At 35.0% G+C, this 21,416-nt stretch overlaps 1 protein-coding gene across 2 annotated transcripts in view; it reads left to right on the top strand.

Annotated features, from left to right (window-relative positions):
* Positions 1-21,416, top strand: part of GRID2 (glutamate ionotropic receptor delta type subunit 2) — a 1,458,882-nt gene that overhangs the window by 376,567 nt on the left and 1,060,899 nt on the right. The window lies entirely within an intron of this gene.

Raw genomic sequence — 21,416 nt, 5'->3', positions numbered from 1 at the left:
TTGCAGTTTGTCACAAATTTTACCATTCACTCATTTAATCTTTATCACAGTGCTGTGAGATGAACAGGAAATGATTATATTCCCATCTTAAGTTAGAGAATACTGAGAGTCACAGACATTTAGGGACTGAAGTTACAAATTGAGTGGAATTATATCTAAAACTCAGGATTTATAGCCGGGCCCTGTTGAACCCTAACAGACTCACAAGAAAAGAGAAAATGGTGCTTAACATATTTTTCAAATCAATTTCATGGAACTTAAATTATAGTTATTAAATTCTTACTACATTAAAATACTCTGTTACATAAAGCAGTTATATAGGATAGATTAAAAATATATGAGAAGATAAGAAAATATATGATATTACAAGTTATAAGGACATTGCTAACCTGTGTGAAAATATTTTTTTAACAGAGAGTGGTGATAATAACCAGAATTTAGGGGTTAAGAAATAAGGGAGAGGTGAGGCTCTTGAAGCAGCAGATGTGGACTGTCCTTTTGACAGATTGAGGATTTGTGTGGGGAGGAGACAATGAAGGGGATGAAAGAATACAAGCATACAAAACAGCAACATACAAATGTGTTATCTTAAAACTCGAAAAGCGTAAAATGCTAAGCTGGACAAAGCTAGACTGAAGAAGAAAGGCCACTTTGCATTTATTATCGGATTGGGAAAGGAGCAGGGAGCACCTGGTTGGAATCCTTGTGCTTGTGAAAATGGCCTTGTTAGAAAAGGGACGTGACAAGAGGAAGTTAGGAAAGAAGGCAAACCAACACTGCAGCTCTTCCGGGGAGCTAATTGAGGTCTCCTGAGCCTGCTCTCTACCAAGCTCCAAAAGGAAGATGGGAGAAAGCCACCTAGAGCCACATCCACCAGAACTATCTAGAAGACTAAAGTTTTGTCCTTCCCTCTCTGTTCAGTGTCACAGGGCTAAACAATTAGCAGAACTGAGACTGGACCCTGGTGGGCTGCCTCTCCAGTTTCTGTCATCAACCTTGTAATTTTCATTTCTGTTGAGATCACATATATTCAGATTATAAGTGGAGTATTACTTTTGTAAATTTTTGAAGGGTGGTTTGATAGTTTCATTATTTTCTATTTTGCTTTGTGTATGTCTCATTAATCTGACTTTTTCTCATAAATGTAAACATAAGCACAAGTTGACATCTTGCTTTGGAACTGGTACAGTCCTGTTCATAAATTCTAATAGTTACCAAAATATGTGAAACTTGTGCATATCTTATTTTAATTGACTACTTTCTTAATTCAGAAGTGAGGTTCTTCAGATGTATTTCAGTGATGCTGGAATTTCCAGCAAAGTCTCTCACGTCTGTCAAACATTCAGTTAATCACTTAATGTTTATAAATTAGCAAATAATCAGACCTAATGCTTAATATAGCTGACTGAATGCTTTGATACTCTGCATTCTAGTCATTTTATCAGATTTCATTTTGTTTTGTTTTTTGGGATGGAGTCTCGCTCTGTCACCCAGGCTGGAGTGCAGTGGTGCAATCTCGGCTCACTGCAACCCCCACTTCCCAGACTCAGGCGATCCTCCCACCTTAGCCTTCCTAGTAGCTGGGAGTACAAGTGCGCACCACCATACCCAGCTAATTTTTATATTTTTGTAGAGACGGGGTTTCACTATGCTGCCCCGGCTAGTCTCAAACTCCTGGGCTTAAGCGACCCACCTGCTCAGCCTCCCAAAGTGCTTGGATTACAGGTGTAAGCCACTGTGCCTGGCCAGATATTTTAAATTTTAAAATTTTAAAATAAGACTTAGAGAACTCATTCGTTTAATTTTAGTTTTTTGATTTCTCTTTTTATTCTTGTTACTCTTTTTTATTGCAGTAAAATAGAAACACAACAAAAGGAATACAATGATACCGTAAACCATAAGAAAACTATTCGTTCCTTACCAGAATGAAAATGAAGGAAATTCATATTTTATCTGATTAATTTTTACAATGCTTGCAAATTTACCAAAACAACTGTAAAGAGTTCCAAAATTTAACTTAACTCAATGAACTAGTTATGGGAGATTTAGTGTGTGATAATGTGAAAAAAATAAAAGATAAAGTAGCATCTGAGGAACAAATGCTAATATCTTAGATTTGGATAGCATACTGCCATTATCTATACTGTATCTATTACTTTTTGTTTTGTAATCTCCTCTTTTCCTATGTTCATTGGAAATGACCAGTGCCACTAGCTTACTTTTCTTTCATGTAAAATATTACATTAGGGGAACTGGCTTGCTATTATCCTGCCATTTACCCAGAAGAACAGATGTCTCAAATAGTTTGTGAATTAAAAAAAATACAAATCAAAAAAACTGAAATCATACCCTATAAGTTTGATAAGCCTTACTTTTCAGATGATTTAGTATATGATATATTATACAATTTATTTTTTAATTTGAAATCTATATCTTGCACAGATAAAAATTCAGACATGATGGGGCATGTCCTAGCCTAAATGAAATACATATGCTTCACTAAATAATACTGTTTTTGTTATTTGTTCTAAGACTTGTTAGTTAATTTATAGTGTATGTTCAGGAAAAAGTACATAAAATTTAACACAGATTTTAAAGTGGCTTTCTTTCCCTCTTTTAAAAAAAAATCAATTTTCCTTTTCTTCTCTTAATATAAACCCCATTACAGTGTAAGGTAAGGACACCAGATACTGCCCTAGTTTCAACTTATTTCAGAACCTTGGAGCATAATATGGGGAACAATAAGACACAGAGCATTATTTGTGCTCTCCAATCTGTTCAAACTATTTTAAATAAGCATAAATCTTATGTTCACATGTTAATATGTTGAAGGGGAAAAAGCGAATATATATCATTGCTTAAATAGGCTTAATGCTATATACATAAATTTTCATCAAATCTTGCTCCCAAATATTTCTATTATAATTTTGACAGGAGTTAATTTTCCTTTTATTTGTTAACTCCCAGATCATTTACTGTAATTACATATAATTGACTTAGTAAACATATAGTTGCCTGAGTTTTTGAAGACAAAAATCTTTTATCCCAACCAAACTATATTCATGCTAAAGTCACCCAAATTTGAGCCAGAATCATATATCCATATTGCTGTGAACAACCACAGAACACTAATTAAAATAAATCTAATCTACCCATTTGCAATGACACTTTAGATTAGAAAGGCTGTAGAGAGGGGTATGATTTAAGAGTGAAAAAAATATTTCCAAAATTAATTAACAGTTTAGACCTGTAATTGAAAGAGACATTAATGTGTGTGTCATAATAGATGATAGGATATTCTACTACTGTGAAGCTGAGCCTCTTGTTACCTTGCAGCAGGGTACAACAATAAAAAATAATTCTTTGATTTTATTTGACATTCTTCTAATAGACTCCACACTTCTAAACATGAACAAGGAATTTAATATAGCTGATTCAGCAGCACATGGAATATTCGTTTTCTCTAAAGCCTTGTACCTTTCTCTGAATGACCCTTGTGAAATGAATTTTAGTGTTTGTGTGCGCTTCCTACATTTGGACCCTTACAGTGGCATAAGCCTTAAATGAGCAAGCTTTTAAATATTTGTTTATAACACATATATCCTCCTTGCCAGTTTATTTTCAGCTTTGTCTTCCACTGAACTTTACTTTTCCTGTTTCTGATCCTGGCTGCCTATATCTTGGCTAAGAGTAAATGCCTTGTTATCTTAATGACCCTGGAAGGCTTTATGGAGTAGGTGGAGTTTGCAAAACCCCTTACATAACAGAGGAAATGAAGTAGAAGCTGCTCCTGATACCTTCATACAAGCAAAAGTCCAATGTACAAAAGTACAAGGGGTTCACACTGAACACCTAACACATTCATCCAAGCTAAGGGTTTGAGTAGAAAATTGAGTAGGGTCATAATAAAAATTGGTTTTGATTCTTAATTGTGAAAGACACTGGACAGCAAACTATGTAGTTTGAATTTTACCCTTTAGGGGCCGAGGAAAATTAAGAAGAGGTAACTGGCATGACCAAAGCAACAGGATCCAAATACTAACTGGGAGTCTTTTGTAGTAATATCAGCCTACATTGCGGTAGTGCCCGTGAGATAAAGGGATACATGTGAGCTTTTTTGACAGAAAAATCAATACAAATAGCCACAAGTAAGGATAGTCTTACAATTTGGAAAGGCGAAAAAAAGACTAAGTAAAATAATGCGAATTGTGAGTGTAGGTATCTGGGGAAACAGCACACTCTTAATTGATACAGAGAAGTCAGAGACAGGTTGGGTTGAAGGATGATGAGGTCAGGTTTCACCATTTGGAACAAAACCATCAATGGAGTGTATCAGGAAGAAATTAAAATATAAACTGAGATAGCACGAGAGAAGTCTAAGGTGAAAAAATATTGGAAAAATTAAAATAGAGGTGGGTAGTTGAGTCTTTTTTTGTCTGCCATTTTAATTTTTGATAAGGAGTTATACAACATCAGTTAAATACATCAACTCATTCTGAGAAAAAGTTACTGTATAAAGAAATCCATAGTAACGAACCTCAGCTTCCTGAAGTTGGAGCTAATGTGCATGACAGAGATAACAACTGTGTGATTTTGCTTAGTTTGGTTGTCCTGTCTAAATGCTGCCTAAGAGCCTTGGCTTGGCATATGTGACAAGCAGAGTAACGAGTGCCATAATAAATGAAATTAATGTTCTGATTTCAGCAATGGTTTAGGTTCTGTTCATAATCACATATTATCATTTTCACAGAAATGGTAAAGAAGTAAAGCCCACTAAAGCAGCTCTCTTGATCTGAATGGAAAAAGTTATTTATTGTAAAAGTGTTTATAACCTCTCTCTGTTTCTGTCTGCCCTACCTAAAATGGGGGGTAATGATGTTACCTGTTTTAGTCACTGACATGTCACTATTAATAACCCACTAGAAAATAAGAAAAAAAATTAATAAAAATAGTAAATAATCTACTGGATTATAATATAACTGGAGGGTCATATGATGACTTAACTATATATAATATGTGCTCTTTATGGATTTCTAATCTAATTTTCATACTTTTAGAAATGTCCATCTTATTTTAGTATTTCTGATATAGAAGCTGATCTTTTTTTAAAAAAAAAGAACGGAAAAGTAGAAATACAAAGAAGCTTCTCTGAAATAATTCATAAATATATCATTTAAAAAATAAGACAACTGCTTATTTTAAAATGTCTCTGAAGTGGCAAGTGAAAATGTAGAAATTGCTAAAATATGATTAAAAAGAGAAGTGTTTCTTATATTCATCATAAGCCATGTGTATCTATTAAAAGACAAAAAGTGAATATTGTCCCGATGCAAAATTGCATTGACAAAAACTACATACAGAATATAGAAAAACTTAATATCATAAAATTGCTCATTCAGTACTGACAACACATATATTTTGTGGTTCATTCAGAACCTGATATTCTTTTCTTCTCAACCAGTTGTTTTCTTATTTTGCACAACTGAAATTCACTACTATTTTTCTTTTCTATTACTGTTTTATTATAGCCTCAAAGCATTTTATAAATTAAAAAAGTCAGTAATTTCATGGTTATTAGACATTCCAAAATGTTCTATCTAAAAAATAGTTATCAGCTACATTAATAGTGCCAAACTGTTGAAACAAATTTCTGTGTATTCTTTGCTCTAAGTTATTTAGCTTGAAGGATGTTGGGTGAGTTGCTGGATCAGACTGACCAGTTGGATTCATTTCTCACTGGGAAAGGAAATAAACTGATAATGCTATAATGATATTAATTTTAAATATTCCAGTATGTTTCCCTAGTGAGTCAAAAGGGCAGTTAAAAGCTCAATTTTGGGGACAGATAGGCCTATTAGTCTTGCATCTGCCATTTAAATAGCTGAATGATGTTTGGCATGCCTCTTGTAACCTCTCTAAGTCTCAGCTGCTCAGATGTGATTAAATGAGGTACATTTGAAAAATAGGACAGAGTAATGATCATTAAATGGCAGATATTTCTCAAAGGGAGGCTTTATCACTGACCACAATTTTTTACTATAGAGTTAGATGCTTTTATTAGTAAACTTCTCTTGTTTTTGAAAATAATTTTCGTTGCTGTTGTATAGCTGAATAACACAAGCACAAAATCAAGCACAATTTTTATCTATTTTATCTGTAGAAGCATGAATGGCTAAGAAACCTCTATTCATCTTTATATATGCTTTATAAGACAATGACTTCTGTCTTCAGTGTTCTCTTTCTTCCATAAGTCCTGGAAGACCCTCATTATTATATTGCCATATTATCTTCTCAGATTTATACAATTCTGTTATTTTTGAATTAAGAAAAGCCCTTTTAGATCTGATTTACAAAATTCTGTGTTGTATGAATACACACGATTTTGTTAAGTATACTTGTAAATATAATCAAACACGATGTAAATGTATCTATTAAAATATAGATGTCTTTAATGTGTACTTTAAGATGATCAAAGCAAAATTATTTAACTTTTCAACAGGTTTTCTGTTGGTAATAAGCCAGGACCTGAGGTTTTTGGTGACTGTCAGGTCTTTTAGTGTAAAAAATAATACATGGAAAAAAATACTTGAAGCATCCACAAATCCAAACTCAGCTGGTTTAGGAGTTTTCCTCTCAACAGACAAGTCTTGGGAAAGTGGTCTGTCTCAGGGAATATTCTGGTCTGTTATTTTCTCACTATTTTTATACACTCTCCTTTGATAACAATATATTGAAGCAACCCAATGTATGCATTCATAGGTCTCTCCTTGTCATTTGGCTAGGTCATAGGTTGAGAAACATTGGTATCATTGATTGCTCACAATTCTCATCTTTAACCATGTTGAAACTTCTACTACCAGAGACCTAAAATATCTCATATATTCTAAGACTATCCTAGCGGTACAATGGACACAAGAGATTTGTCTTGAGAACATTGCCTAAATCGTAGGGGGAAATGTGCATAGTAGGTATTTTAAAACCTAATTCTCCTTTCCCTTAGTTTTTCCGTTAATTTATTTCCACTTGTTCACTCATTCATTAATTTACTCAAAATGAATAAGCACCTACTGGGTACAAATATGGAAGTCTAGACCAGGGAGAAGACAGGGGTTTAAGGGATATTTTATGGATGCGATGAGGCATAATTTGAATTTCACAGTATAGTTAACAAAAACATACATTTCAGGCCGGGCGCGGTGGCTCACGCCGGTAATCCCAGCACTTTGGGAGGCCGAGGCGGGTGAATCACGAGGTCAGGCGATGGAGACCATCCTGGTTAACACAGTGAAATGCCGTCTCTACTACAAATACAAAAAATTAGCCGGGCGAGGTGGCGGGCGCCTGTAGTCCCAGCTACGCGGGAGGCTGAGGCAGGAGAATGGCGTGAACCCCGGGGGGCGGAGCCTGCAGTGAGCCGAGATCGCGCCACTGCACTCCAGCCTGGGCAACAGCGAGACTCCATCTCAAAAAGAAAAAAAAATTAGCGGGATGCGGGGGCGGGCGCCTATAGTCCCAGCTACTAGGGAGGCTGAGGCAGGAGAATGGCGTGGACCCGGGAGGCGGAGCTTACAGTGAGCAGAGATTGCACCACTGCACTCCAGCCTGGGTGACAGAGCAAGACTGTCTCAAAAAAAAAAACAAAAAAAAAAACCCACATACATTTCAGATAGAAGGCTTGAACAAAATAAAATCAGTAGTGAGCAAGCTCACTGTGTGTAAATGCTTTAACATTTACCAGATTTAACCTTGGGGAAGTGAATTAACCTTCCTTATCTTAGACTTTCTCATCTGTGAAATGAAGATAATCTCATAGGGTTGTTGTGAGGATTAAATCAGATAATTCGTAGTACTTTTTAGCTTTGTGTCTAATGCATAATAAAAACCTAATGTTTTTTAACCCTTAAATTATTCCTAGGACTCTACTAACCCTTAGTATGATTATCCAAGCATTTTCACTCCAAAGTTTTCAATTTTAATCACTGGAAATATGTTAACTTGTGTATACAAGTGATATGTTTAAGCAAAATGATGCTAATATAATAAACATTTTAAAATGAGACAAAGTACTCATAGTGTTCAGCTCTCCAATATTATGTTTGTATTGGCAGTGGTTAGAAATGAATTACCACAGGAAAATCTAGGTAACTCAAAGCAGTTGAATAATTCAAGTATTTAGCCACGATGATAAGGAAGAACTTTTATTTGTTTTAAAAGTGTTCTATCTACAATGTGTGATGTTAACATTTCCATTGACAAATGAAACAAGTTTGTCAATAAATATATTAGGAAATATCATATAAAGAATTTAAAAAGCCCTCTTTAATAAAGCCAGGACATATTTTCTTGCCTCAATTATACAGCACTATCAAATCAAAAATTAGACTTTTAGCATATGATTTCTGACAATTCCATGTTTCCTCCTAGGTAACACTGCATTATTGTTAATCTACATGGAAACACTGTATTAAAAATTTTGGTTAAGGTGACCTTGGGGCATAATCTAACCTCTGAGCAATGTATGCTAAGAATAAACCAGTTTAAGCAAATTATTATACATATATTGACCCAATAATTTGATCAACAGAATAAGTTACCCTAAGGATAACAGCACAATCCTATTCTAGAGTCCATATCAACAATAGGGTTTACAACCTCAGTGTTGGATCAGGACATCCTAATGATGTAGCTGCTATCAAGCGTTCGTTTGTTCAATGATTAAAGTCCTACGTGATCTGAGTTCAGACCGGAGCAATCCAGGTCAGTTTCTATCTATTTTATTTTTCTCCCAGTATGAAAGGACAAGAGAAACAGGGCCCACTTCATAAAGTGCCCTCGCCCTATAGATGATATTATCTTAATCTAACAAATCACCTCATATCTTACCTAAAAGTAGGGTTTGTTAAGGTGGCAGAAGCCCGATAATTGCATAAAACTTCAAACTTTATAATCAGAGGTTCAATTAATCTTCTTAACAATATGCCTATAATCAACCTCCTACTACTTATCATATCTACTCTGGCTGCCATAGCATTCCCTACACCCATCGAATGAAAAATTCTAGGCTACATACAACTATGCAAAGGACCCAATATTGCAGGCCCCTATGGACTATTTCAACCATTTGCTGATGCAATAAAACTTTTCACTAAAAAGACCCTAAAACACTCAACATCTACTCTTACCCTTTACATTATTGCTCCAACCCTAGCCTTTTCTATTGCCCTTTTCTTATGAACCCCACTCCCTAAACCAAATCCCTTAATTTTAATTTCAGCCTCCTATTTATTCATAGTATACTATACTATTATATAGTATAGCATTATTATATATTAATATTATTGTATAATAGTATACAATAATATTCACAGTATACTATGAATTTTTTTAATGCATCACCATAATACCTTTTTGGGTATTATAGGTAGGTCACTAACTTGTAATTCCCAAGTACTTTTTTATGTGCCTTTTACAAATTGGTAAGAAGTCTTTTCTAGTCATCTAAAATTCAGCTACTGTCCCATAAGTGCTTATCTATAAAATAGTAATGGCTGTGAAAAGTTCATCTTCCAGTTCTTCAGCACTCTCAGGTGGATGGTTTTTCAACTGACCTACAACCATTAAGCCTGCTTAAGTAGTCCCCAACTATTTGGTCTCTGTTTGAATTGCCATTGCTGTGCATTCACCAGTTTGAAAAAATTACCATATGTGAATAGAATTACGCTTATCAAGGAAGACTGCCTTGTAGTACAATCAAGGTGGAAGTAACTATTTTATATATGAAAGTTCAATGATGAATGATACATAGAAGAAAAACATGGTAATAAATAAATGTAATCTGAATACGAGAAAGACATATATCTATTTTGTGCTTAACAGAGCCTGTGACAATGACATAGAGCCTGCCGATGCAAATCAGGGCCCAGATTTAGGACCACTATTGAAAGCAAGGTTTTGGAAATTGGAAAGAGTTCAAAGGGAAAGAACATAAAATAGTTATTATTTAAAAATACTGACTTTAAAGAAACCTAAGATATACGAACTATTAGGGCTTTAGAGAAGGTTCAGTTTACGATGAAGGAACTGCCTTTAAAGAACTTTTTTAATGTCCTTGTGACCTCCTAGAAGAGAATGGGCTTTGGAGACAGTGAACCTCTTTAAAATAGCACTTCTGCACTTATTAGCTGTGTGATCCTGTGTATATTTCCAAGTCTGTAAGACTCTTCATTAATAAAATGAGGAAAAACATTATATATATATATATAAAATCATGAGACTCCTGTAAAATTAATGTATGTAAATTACTTTGAATACTGCCTTGCACATGATGCATTCCATTAATCGATAGCTATTGGTATTAAATAACAATAATTAAGAGCTGTTTCTACAGAATATATTAACTGGTTGCATTCTTCTAATTGCATCAAACAAATAATTTACTCAAACTGAGCTTCTAGCACTTTTACTTTTATATATATCTATTGCTAGAGAAATGGAAACAAAAATAAAAGACAATGATACTCTGACCATTCACCATTCAATGACTGAAAATTGAGAGCCTAACTCTCATTAAATACTTCATAGATGTTTGCAGAATTAAAAATAAGAGAATGGCCGGGCGCAGTGGCTCAGGCCTATAATCCTAGCACTTTCAGAGGCCGAGGCAAGTGGATCACGAGGTCAGGAGATTGAGACCATCCTGGCTAACACGGTAAAACCCCATCTCTACTTAAAAAGTACAAAAAAATTAGCTGAGCGTGGTGGCGGACGCCTGTAGTCCAAGCTACTCAGGAGGCTGAGACAGGAGAATGGCATGAATCTGGGAGGCAGAGCTTGCAGTGAGTGGAGATCCCGCCACTGCACTCCAGCCTGGGCAACAGAGCAAGACTCTATCTCAAAATAGTAATAATAGAATTATATGACTTGCATGATCTGAGATAGATGAATTTAAGGAAGAATTTGGTATTGAGAGTTTTAATTCATTACTTCCTTAGTTGTTATGGGTTGTTTTGAGTTATTACCCCACATTAATCATTTGTCATTTTGTTTTGTTAATTGAGAACACCTTTTCTGTATATGTTGCATGAAAAAAGGCAAGGGAACCACATATCTCCATTGAGTGCATACTCAGTCTATCCATTATTTTACATAACAGATAGATGAAAGGAAATATTTTTAAAATATTCGTCTTTAAAATTATCATAGAATGGGTAACAGTGATTGTATAGATGATGGAGACCTTTCTTTACATGTAGAATTGCTTGGGCACAGCACAGTCCACACTAGAAGGTTTCTTTTCTCCCCAATCAATCAATCAATCTCTCTCTCTCTCTCTCTCTCTCTCTCTCTCTCTCTCTCCCTCCCTCCCTCCCTCCCTCTCTGGTACCCTCCCCTTCCCTCTTTTCTCCCTGCCTTTCTCCCTACCTCTTCAACTGCATTGCTAACGTGATAAGATCAGAAATGACAAGTGGCTATTAGATTCACTTGTATATAAATTCTAAGTGTCACCTATTTCTATATCTTAATTATTCTATAAAATGCTATCCAGTTTTTGTGAGCATTTCAAGGTAATAAGTGCAAAGTACCTTGGACATAGGGGATAGTCATTTAATATTTCCTCTTTTTTCTTTACTTTGGATGAATGTTACCAGACAGTAACAACATTTTAAGTTCTTCAGGAAAACAGCAAGGCCTATGCAGTTATGTGAAAGATAAGAGAATATACCTGTAATAAGAGTATTTTCTAATAACATTAACTTTTTATATTTAATATTACTCTGAATTTATTATTCTAAACCAAAAGAAAAAAATCCATCAAATAATCTTGAAAAGAAGCAGCTAATATAATCTGACACTTATTCTATTCAATTTTATCAATACTTGCATATCACCAGACTTACAATAAAGAACATTCATGTAATTATTCTTTCAACATTTATTTATTGAGAACATACTACACGCCAGGCATTGTTGAAAGTGCTTAAGAAATATGAGTGGACAAACGAGACCTGCACTGAAGAAACATATTCAGGCAAAAAATGTTATCTTTTGATACTCTGGGGCATACTCCCTTACATAACTAGTATTTGTTGGCTTCCTTTTGAAGTTTCCAGTATCAGAATTATACTCTGTAGAAGCTTGTTTAATGTTAGAAATAAAAAGAAAACCGGACTGGACTAGGAAAAGTCAATGCCACTTTTATTGTCCTACCTACACTCTGGTTGCTCAGGGGAATTTAATTTGCCTATTTCATAATGCCTCTTTCTTGCAACTGCCTTCAGCTATTACATTTTCAATCAGCTTATTTCTACCCAGCAGAGGCAGTCTGGAAGAGGTTGCCTCAAAGTTGGTTTTTCTATTGTATGTATTAGAATGCTGTCAGTAACTTATTATGGTATCTTATTGGATGGTCTTTGTCCTGCTGTATCACCTTCCCAGCAGAGGTACAGATAATAAAAATCTATATGGCTAGGACCTTGGATTTGGGCAGTTCAATTAGTTGTTCAGGAAGTCTATCAAAAATGTGACTCCAGGTCCCTGAACTCCAGTATTCTCATTATTAGAGTGAAACGTTAGTGACAAATGAGGTATGATGGTCTAGACACCTCATCAGCCTGCTGGCTTGCAGCCTGATGTAAAGGCACAGTTCTAAAAACATCAAGGTCTTGATGGGTTCTGAACATGTGATTCCAGACCAAAACCTAAGAAAAACGGGGGCGCATCTTATGTTTTAAGACAATAGTAAACTCATAGGCCTCTGAAATTCTACAGTCAGAGTCAAAGCTACGTATGCACTTCAAGATGTGGAAAGATGTTATAGTTCAAGATGAGATTTATTATTGGCTATAGTTGTAAATATCAGGGTTATTCTAAAAAAAGATTGTCAACAGTTTAATGATAGTAGAAAAGCTCACCTATTTTTTAATTTTTTTATTTAAGCAGTGATTAATAAATACTGATGTTTGTTATTTTAACAAATGTCATGTGTATGGAGAGGTATCATCAAGTAAAATTTGTACTAATCTATATGAAATCCATATGGATATCCATATCCAAATATATGAGTCACACATATATTAGTCACACATATATTATCCACATATATGGATAACTACTCAAATAGTGGTTATCCATGGGAATGATGCTGTCCTCTAGGAGTATTTTGGTTATATGTGGGGTAAATTTTGGTTATCACAATGTGGAGGGTGCTATTAGTGTTTAGTGGGCAGAGATAGTAGAATACATGCAAAATAAAGAATTGTTCTGCCTCAAGGAAAAATTCCTGTTTCAGAGCTCAATAGGAAAACCTATTTGATTATCAGAACCTAGACCCAAATTCTATCTTACATGTAAATGTAAACCCAACATACATTTGGTGTGGTTTAAATACAGATTAAACTCTCTATAATTACAACTACTGTCTAAAGTGAAATAAAATGATACTTTATTTTGTCTGAAAGTTTGCCAACAGTGTTTTACCATTTTAAAGAATCATATTACTAATTCCAGTCATCATTTTCAGTCACCAATTCAACATACTATATCATTTTTATAGCCATCACATTCATGGTGATTATACATTTACAAACATAGGACCACTTAATTTTACACAGAATTGAAAATCTAAATACTTATGCTAAAATTACTTTCCTCTTAATTCTTCTGTATATGTTAGATAAGGAGTTATATTGATTTTTTAAAAAATCAGCTGAGTTACATGTCTATAAATTGAATCTCAAATAGTAAAAGGAAAATAAAAAGTACATTATAAAAAGAATCTGAGTCTTCTGAAATTTGAAAATATTGATTTACATATATGGGAGGTCTGGCTGGTTGACTATAGAGCCAAGCACAAATGCTGTATCCAAACGGTGGGCACATTTCTTTGGTAGAAATATATAGATTCTGAAAACACTTTTGACAAATTCAGACCTATAAATGGATAGCAAAATTGTGACATAAAGATCTGAAAATAAATTCTAAAGCTGGCATAATAGATTCTCTTCGAGCAGTTCAAATACAAATATATTAAATGTCTCATTATGCAAGACACCTTGATAAATGCTTGGATGACAAAGACAAATATGAAATAATTCACTCCTCTAGAGAGTTGATATTCTAGTGGGAGAGACAGAAAAATATCTAAAGAATGCTAATGTAATGTTAATGTGGAAAGATTTATTTTATACAGTTCTATAAAAGAATGAAAGAGGCATTTGAGAGGAAGCCTGGTATGAGATGTAGTTTTTGAGCCATGCTATGGCGTATGTTGTAGAGTGCCTAAAATATTGTGCTAAAATAACATTGCAAGGAGAGAGACAAAAATAAAATACTATTTTAAACAAGCAAATAACAGCAAGAAAACTTTTCTCAGATGGTTCTGTGTTTGAAGGAAGTTTGACTGTGTTGTAACAGAAAACATTTGATGGTCCCTGATGGGTTTCTTGGAAGAATAGAGTGATGAATTCTGTGAGAGAAAGAAAAATCAGAATTATTCTGCAGAATTAAACAACAAACGAACAAACGTAATTTGGAGTTCCAAGGGAATGCCTCCAGAGATAATGAAGGAGGGAATGAGAACCAATGGAGGAAGGTAGGTAGATGTGATCTTGATTTGGGCAATGGTGAGAGACAGAGAAGGCTATGGAAGTAAAACAGAGGAAATTTAAGAGATAATGGAATTGGGAAGAAAGGTGCCCATGAAAATGTAATATTCTAGGAGTCCACATAGTCCAGGGAAGCACTGGACTTCCCACAGTTTAAGCAAAGGGAATGAAGGCAGTTTTTACTTAAATTTTAAAAGAATAATTCCAAAGGTGGAGAATTAAAAATATCCAGCAAGTCAGAATAGTTATTACCTTGCAAACTCCAAACCAATTCAAGTTTCTCCCATCAATCAGTCACAGACTAACGCTTTCTAAAAATAAAAAATCATGTACCTCAGTGTCACAGCAATGCAACTGCTTCAATTTCTGTCATTATCTCCTGGGAGATGGTAATGCTATATTTACAGACCAGTACTGGTTCGTGAGTTAAGGTTTTGGAATTGAGCAGCATGGGTTTGTATCTTAGCTCCCACATATTATTGTAGACCTGGGAAAAATACTTAACCTCTCTGTCACTCATTTATCTCATCTGCAATAAAAATTGTGTCTAATTTTTTTGGGAAATTTGACAGATTATCACCATATTGGTTCTTCATTTTTATTTAGTAATAAAATTTCTGATTTTCAGTTGAATACTTGGAATAATCCCTACTTTTCTCAGACATGTTTGTAGCGAATGTCTTTTAAGATAAGATTTAATAATCCCTACTTTCCTCAGATATGTTTGTAGCGAATATCTTTTAAGAGGACCCTCCAGACTAACAAGGTGAAATCCTTTTTCTACTAAACGCAAAAAATTAGCCAGGCGTGGTGGTGCATGCCTGTAATCGCAGCTACTTGGTAGGCTGACACAGGAGAATTGCTTGAATCCAGGTGGCAGAGGTTGCAGTGAGCTGAGATCACACCATTGCACTCTAGCCTCGGCAACAAGAGTGAAACTCCGTTTCTAAATAAATAAATAAAAGGGGAAGTATTTTGTGTATCTGAATTGTGCCCTCCAAGATAGAATGTGATGTTTGGTGCTTCTTGGGACGGGAGATAGAACTCACAGACTGAGGGTTGGTGGATCAGCAAAATAGAAGGAGCCTGAGTCCTGTACGTCATGGGCCATTATACCAGCCCTGGAGTGTCCACCTTTACGTTCCTTATAAGCTAGAGAAAAACCCAATTATCTTGTTTACATTATTTTGAATTTTCTCTCACATACAGAATAAGCAAGGCCCAACTTATCAATGAATAAATTAGAAAATAAGTGTAAACCAATACTTATAGAAGACATTGACTAAAATTTAATAGTAATTATTAAATAAGTATGTTGAAAAAGTCATCTATTTGTTAAGTAAATATTTAATAACAACCTTCTGCCTGACAGTGTGCTTTATACTGGTGATACGAAGATGATTAAGATAAATCAGCTGCATATAAAAAGTTCTTGTCTCAAAGTTATAGTGTAATGATACGCTATTCGCAGTTTGTTGCAATTTTTCAAATGATCTACAAAGTGGAGAGTTAAGAGGAAAACTAGGAAAGTTTGTGTCTGGCAAGTAATGTCCTTACTGAAATTTGCCATTGTGAGGTTTCATAAAATAGTGTAGAAAAAAAAAAAAAAAAAAATATATATATATATATATATATGTAATTTGATCATTCTCCATATATTGGCTTCTGAATTAGAGGGGAAATGGCAAAATGTAAGAGTTAAATTTTATGGAAATTGTATTAAGGCTTTTCCTTAATACATAAGCTTAGCAAGATGCCATTTTGTCGAATTGTAGAGTGATAACGAATCAGGTTAGAGTGAACCTGATCTAATGTTACAAAGGTCAAATATATTTCCTTTCTCAGATTCAGAGTTGGATCAAGACTACAGTTGTATCTATTAGATTTCTTGATGCCTATTCTCAAACATCTGAGCAAAATTTAAGGTCTCCAAAAAGTACTATTATTCTAATAGAATTTTCAGTATATGTAACAGGCTGTCTTTTTCCAACTGCAGTTTGGAAAAATACAAATTTGATTAAAATTTGAAAGTAAATTAATTTTAACTTAAATTGCTCTAATATTTTTATATGTTTGACATACAGTTTATATTACTTGTTTTATTAGTTTTAAATGAACATCATTACTTTTATTAAAATTTGCCTTTGATAGGAAAAAAATGTTCTTTTCTTGATGCCATACCAATTATCAAGTGTTTATTTTATTATTATTATTATTATACTTTAAGTTTTAGGGTACATGTGCACAATGTGCAGGTTTGTTACATATGTATCCATGTGCCATGTTGGTGTGCTGCATCCATTAACTCGTCATTTAGCATTAGGTATATCTCCTAATGCTGTCCCTCCCCCCTTCCCCCACCCCACAACAGTCCCCAGAGTGTGATGTTCCCCTTCCTGTGTCCATGTGTTCTCGTTCAGTTCCCACCTATGAGTGAGAACATGCGGTGATTGGTTTTTCGTCCTTGCAATAGTTTACTGAGAATGATGGTTTCCAGTTTCATCCATGACCCTACAAAGGACATGAACTCATCATTTTTTATGGGGCTGCATAGTATTCCATGGTGTATGTGTGCCACATTTCCTTAATCCAGTCTATTGTTGTTGGACATTTGAGTTGGTTCCAAGTCTTTGCTGTTGTGAATAGTGCCGCAGTAAACATACATGTGCATGTGTCTTTATAGCAGCATGATTTATAATCCTTTGGGTATATACCCAGTAATGGGATGGCTGGGTCAAATGGTATTTCTAGTTCTAGATCCCTGAGGAATCGCCACACTGACTTCCACAATGGTTGAACTAGTTTGCAGTCCCACCAACAGTGTAAAAGTGTTCCTATTTCTCCACATCCTCTCCAGCACCTGTTGTTTCCTGACTTTTGAATGATGGCCATTCTAACTGGTGTGAGATGGTATCTCACTGTGGTTTTGATTTGCATTTCTCTGATGGCCAGTGATGATGAGCAGTTTTTCATGTGTTTTTTGGCTGCATAAATGTCTTCTTTTGAGAAGAGTCTGTTCATGTCCTTCGCCCACTTTTTGATGGGGTTGTTTGTTTTTTCTTGTAAGTTTGTTTGAGTTCATTGTAGATTCTGGATATTAGCCCTTTGTCAGATGAGTAGGTTGCAAAAATTTTCTCCCATCTTGTAGGTTGCCTGTTCACTCTGATGGTAGTTTCTTTTGCTGTGCAGAAGCTCTTTAGTTTAATTAGATCCCATTTGTCAATTTTGTCTTTTGTTGCCATTGCTTTTGGTGTTTTAGACATGAAATCCTTGCCCATGCCTATGTCCTGAATGGTATTGCCTAGGTTTTCTTCTAGGGTTTTTATGGTTTTAGGTCTAACATGTAAGTCTTTAATCCATCTTGAATTAATTTTTGTATAAGGTGTAAGGAAGGGATCCAGTTTCAGCTTTCTACATATGGCTAGCCAGTTTTCCCAGCACCATTTATTAAATAGGGAATCCTTTCCCCATTGCTTGTTTTTGTCAGGTTTGTCAAAGATCAGATAGTTGTAGATATGTGGCATTATTTCTGAGGGCTCTGTTCTGTTGCCTTGATCTATATGTCTGTTTTGGTACCAGTACCATGCTGTTTTGGTTACTGTAGCCTTGTAGTATAGTTTGAAGTCAGGTAGCGTGATGCCTCCAGCTTTCTTCTTTTGGCTTAGGATTAACTTGGCGATGCGGGCTCTTTTTTGGTTCCATATGAACTTTAAAGTAGTTTTTTCCAATTCTGTGAAGAAAGTCATTGGTGGCTTGATGGGGATGGCATTGAATCTATAAATTACCTTGGGCAGTATGGCCATTTTCACAATATTGATTCTTCCAACCCATGAGCATGGAATGTTCTTCCATTTGTTTGTATCCTCTTTTATTTCATTGAGCAGTGGTTTGTAGTTCTCCTTGAAGAGGTCCTTCACATCCCTTGTAAGTTGGATTCCTAGGTATTTTATTCTCTTTGAAGCAATTGTGAGTGGGAATTCACTCATGATTTGGCTCTCTGTATGTCTGTGATTGGTGTACAAGAATGCTTGTGATTTTTGTACATTGATTTTGTATCCTGAGACTTTGCTGAAGTTGCTTATCAGCTTGAGGAGATTTTGGGCTGAGACAATGGGGTTTTCTAGATATACAATCATGTCATCTGCAAACAGGGGCAGTTTGACTTCCTCTTTTCCTAATTGAATGCCCTTTATTTCCTTCTCCTGCCTGATTGCCCTGACCAGAATTTCCAACACTGTGTTGAATAGGAGTGATGAGAGAGGGCATCCCTGTTTTGTGCCAGTTTTCAAAGGGAATGCTTCCAGTTTTTGCCCATTCAGTATGATATTGGCTGTGGGTTTGTCATAGATAGCTCTTATTCTTTTGAGATACATCCCATCAATACCTAATTTATTGAGAGTTTTTAGCATGAAGGGTTGTTGAATTTTGTCAAAGGCCTTTTCTGCATCTGTTGAGATAATCATGTGGTTTTTGTCTTTGGTTCTGTTTATATGCTGGATTACATTTATTGATTTGCATATGTTGAACCAGCCTTGCATCCCAGGGATGAAGCCCACTTGATCATGGTGGATAAGCTTTTTGATGTGCTGCTGGTTTCCATTTGCCAGTATTTTATTGAGGATTTTTGCACCAATGTTCGTCAAGGATATTGGTCTGAAATTCTCTTTTTTTGGTTGTGTCTCTGCCCTGTTTTGGCATCAGGATGATGCTGGCCTTATAAAATGTGTTAGGGAGGATTCCCTCTTTTTCTATTGATTGGAATAGTTTCAGAAGGAATGGTACCAGTTCCTCCTTGTACTTCTGGTAGAATTCAGCTGTGAATGCATCAGGTCCTGGACTCTTTTTGTTGGTAAGCTATTGATTATTGCCACAATTTCAGAGCCTGTTATTGGTCTTTTCAGAGATTCAACTTCTTCCTGGTTTAGTCTTGGGAGGGTGTATTTGTCAAGAAATTTATCCATTTCTTCTAGATTTTCTAGTTTATTTGTGTAGAGGTGTTTGTAGTATTCTCTGATGGTAGATTGTATTTCTGTGGGATTAGTGGTGATATCTGGGACACATTCAAAGCAGTGTGTAGAGGGAAATTTATAGCACTAAATGCCCACAAGAGAAAGCAGGAAAGATCCAAAATTGACACCCTAACATCACAGTTAAAAGAACTAGAAAAGCAAGAGCAAACACATACAAAAGCTAGCAGAAGGCAAGAAATAACTAAAATCAGAGCAGAACTGAAGGAAATAGAGACACAGAAAACCCTTCAAAAAATTAATGAATCCAGGAGCTGGTTTTTTGAAAAGATCAACAAAATTGATAGACCGCTAGCAAGACTAATAAAGAAAAGAGAGAAGAATCAAATAGATGCAATAAAAAGTGTTTATTGTTTTGATAGATTTCCAGCCACCTGAATGCAACTGATATGGACAAAACTTTTGTGTATGTTATTTAATATTTTATTTGTAATTGCTAAAACAGTTATAAGAAAAAGTACTAAATAATTTTTAGATAACTGAAATAATTAAAAACTTGAATCTTATTTTGATTATTTATAGCTTTTGGTTGCATTCAAAGATAACCAAAGTCTTATAATTCATTTGGCAGCTTGAGTTACAAGCAGTGGCTCCATCAGGTATATTTTCCAATGTGCTATGTATGTAATTTTTGTTCTATCATATATACTAATTCCAAACGTAGGAGGAATGCTTTCAACTTTTGCCAGGCCCTCTCTTAGCTTTTGTGCCATGTCCTGGTGATGACCACACTTGAAACCCCTGGGCTACTGTACTTCTGTGCTATCCTTATTGAGAGAATGGCGTTCGTATGTTTGAAGCCAATGTTTTATTACTATTTATTTTCTTGATACACCCTTGATATCTTTTGTTCTTCTAGACTCACATTCCAAGGGTACCTCTAGGTTTTCAATATGATATTCATTTGAGAAGACAGAAAGCATACAGACTGTAAGTAAATAAGAATAACCTTATTATGGACATAATATTTACTCTCACGCCCAAACACAATAATTTGTAAACTTCCATAATAAACTTGTATTACTATTAATAATAAATTGCTTGCAACTTAAATAACCTTGATGAAAAAACTAGCATTCAGATTCAGTGTTTTTTTTAATTATTAATCTAAAGTATTAAGGATAAAGAATAAACCTTATAGGACTGGTTATTTATTATTTATAAATCTTATCTATAAATTTTAATTTTCCCTGGAGGTTAAAAAATCAGAATACTATTTAGTGGTAATCCCACTATTAAAGTATTTAGCTATTTCTAAGTTAATGTAACTTATACTTTGTACTATTTTTTTAAAAAATGCTATTTGGGGTTGATTGCATAGGTACAAATTATTCCAAAAGTAAAATTTTAAAATGAAGAATGTATTCAGCCCTTTAGAGATACGCTAATGGCAGTTCATTCCTTACTGCTTATTAAAGTAAGCCTGCTAAGCAGACCTACCTTATTAGTTGAATGTGTTTTAACTGGGTCCTCTCCACAGAGTTTCATAGGCTGAAATCAACATCTCATCTCACCGCAGTCTGACCAGGGGGCTTGACTAAGAAAATATTTACTTCTAAGCTCCTTTAGGATATTAGCAGAATCCATTTCTTTGTGAAAATAGAGCTGAAGTCCCCAGTTTTTTGTTGGTTGTCAGCCAAGAGCTACTGTCTGCTTCTAAAGGCCGCTGTCAGTCTTTGCCTTGTGGTCCCGTCCATTTCTGCAATAGAGTAACTCTTTCCTCAAATCCTTCTCACACTTCAAACATCTGTATTCTGCTACCAGCTAGAGAAAACTCTGCTTTTAA

Source organism: Symphalangus syndactylus, chromosome 10 (assembly GCF_028878055.3).
Source record: "Symphalangus syndactylus isolate Jambi chromosome 10, NHGRI_mSymSyn1-v2.1_pri, whole genome shotgun sequence".
Taxonomy (NCBI): Eukaryota; Metazoa; Chordata; class Mammalia; order Primates; family Hylobatidae; genus Symphalangus; species Symphalangus syndactylus.
Note: the sequence above shows the minus strand (reverse complement) of the source record. Positions and strands in the feature narration are given on the sequence as shown.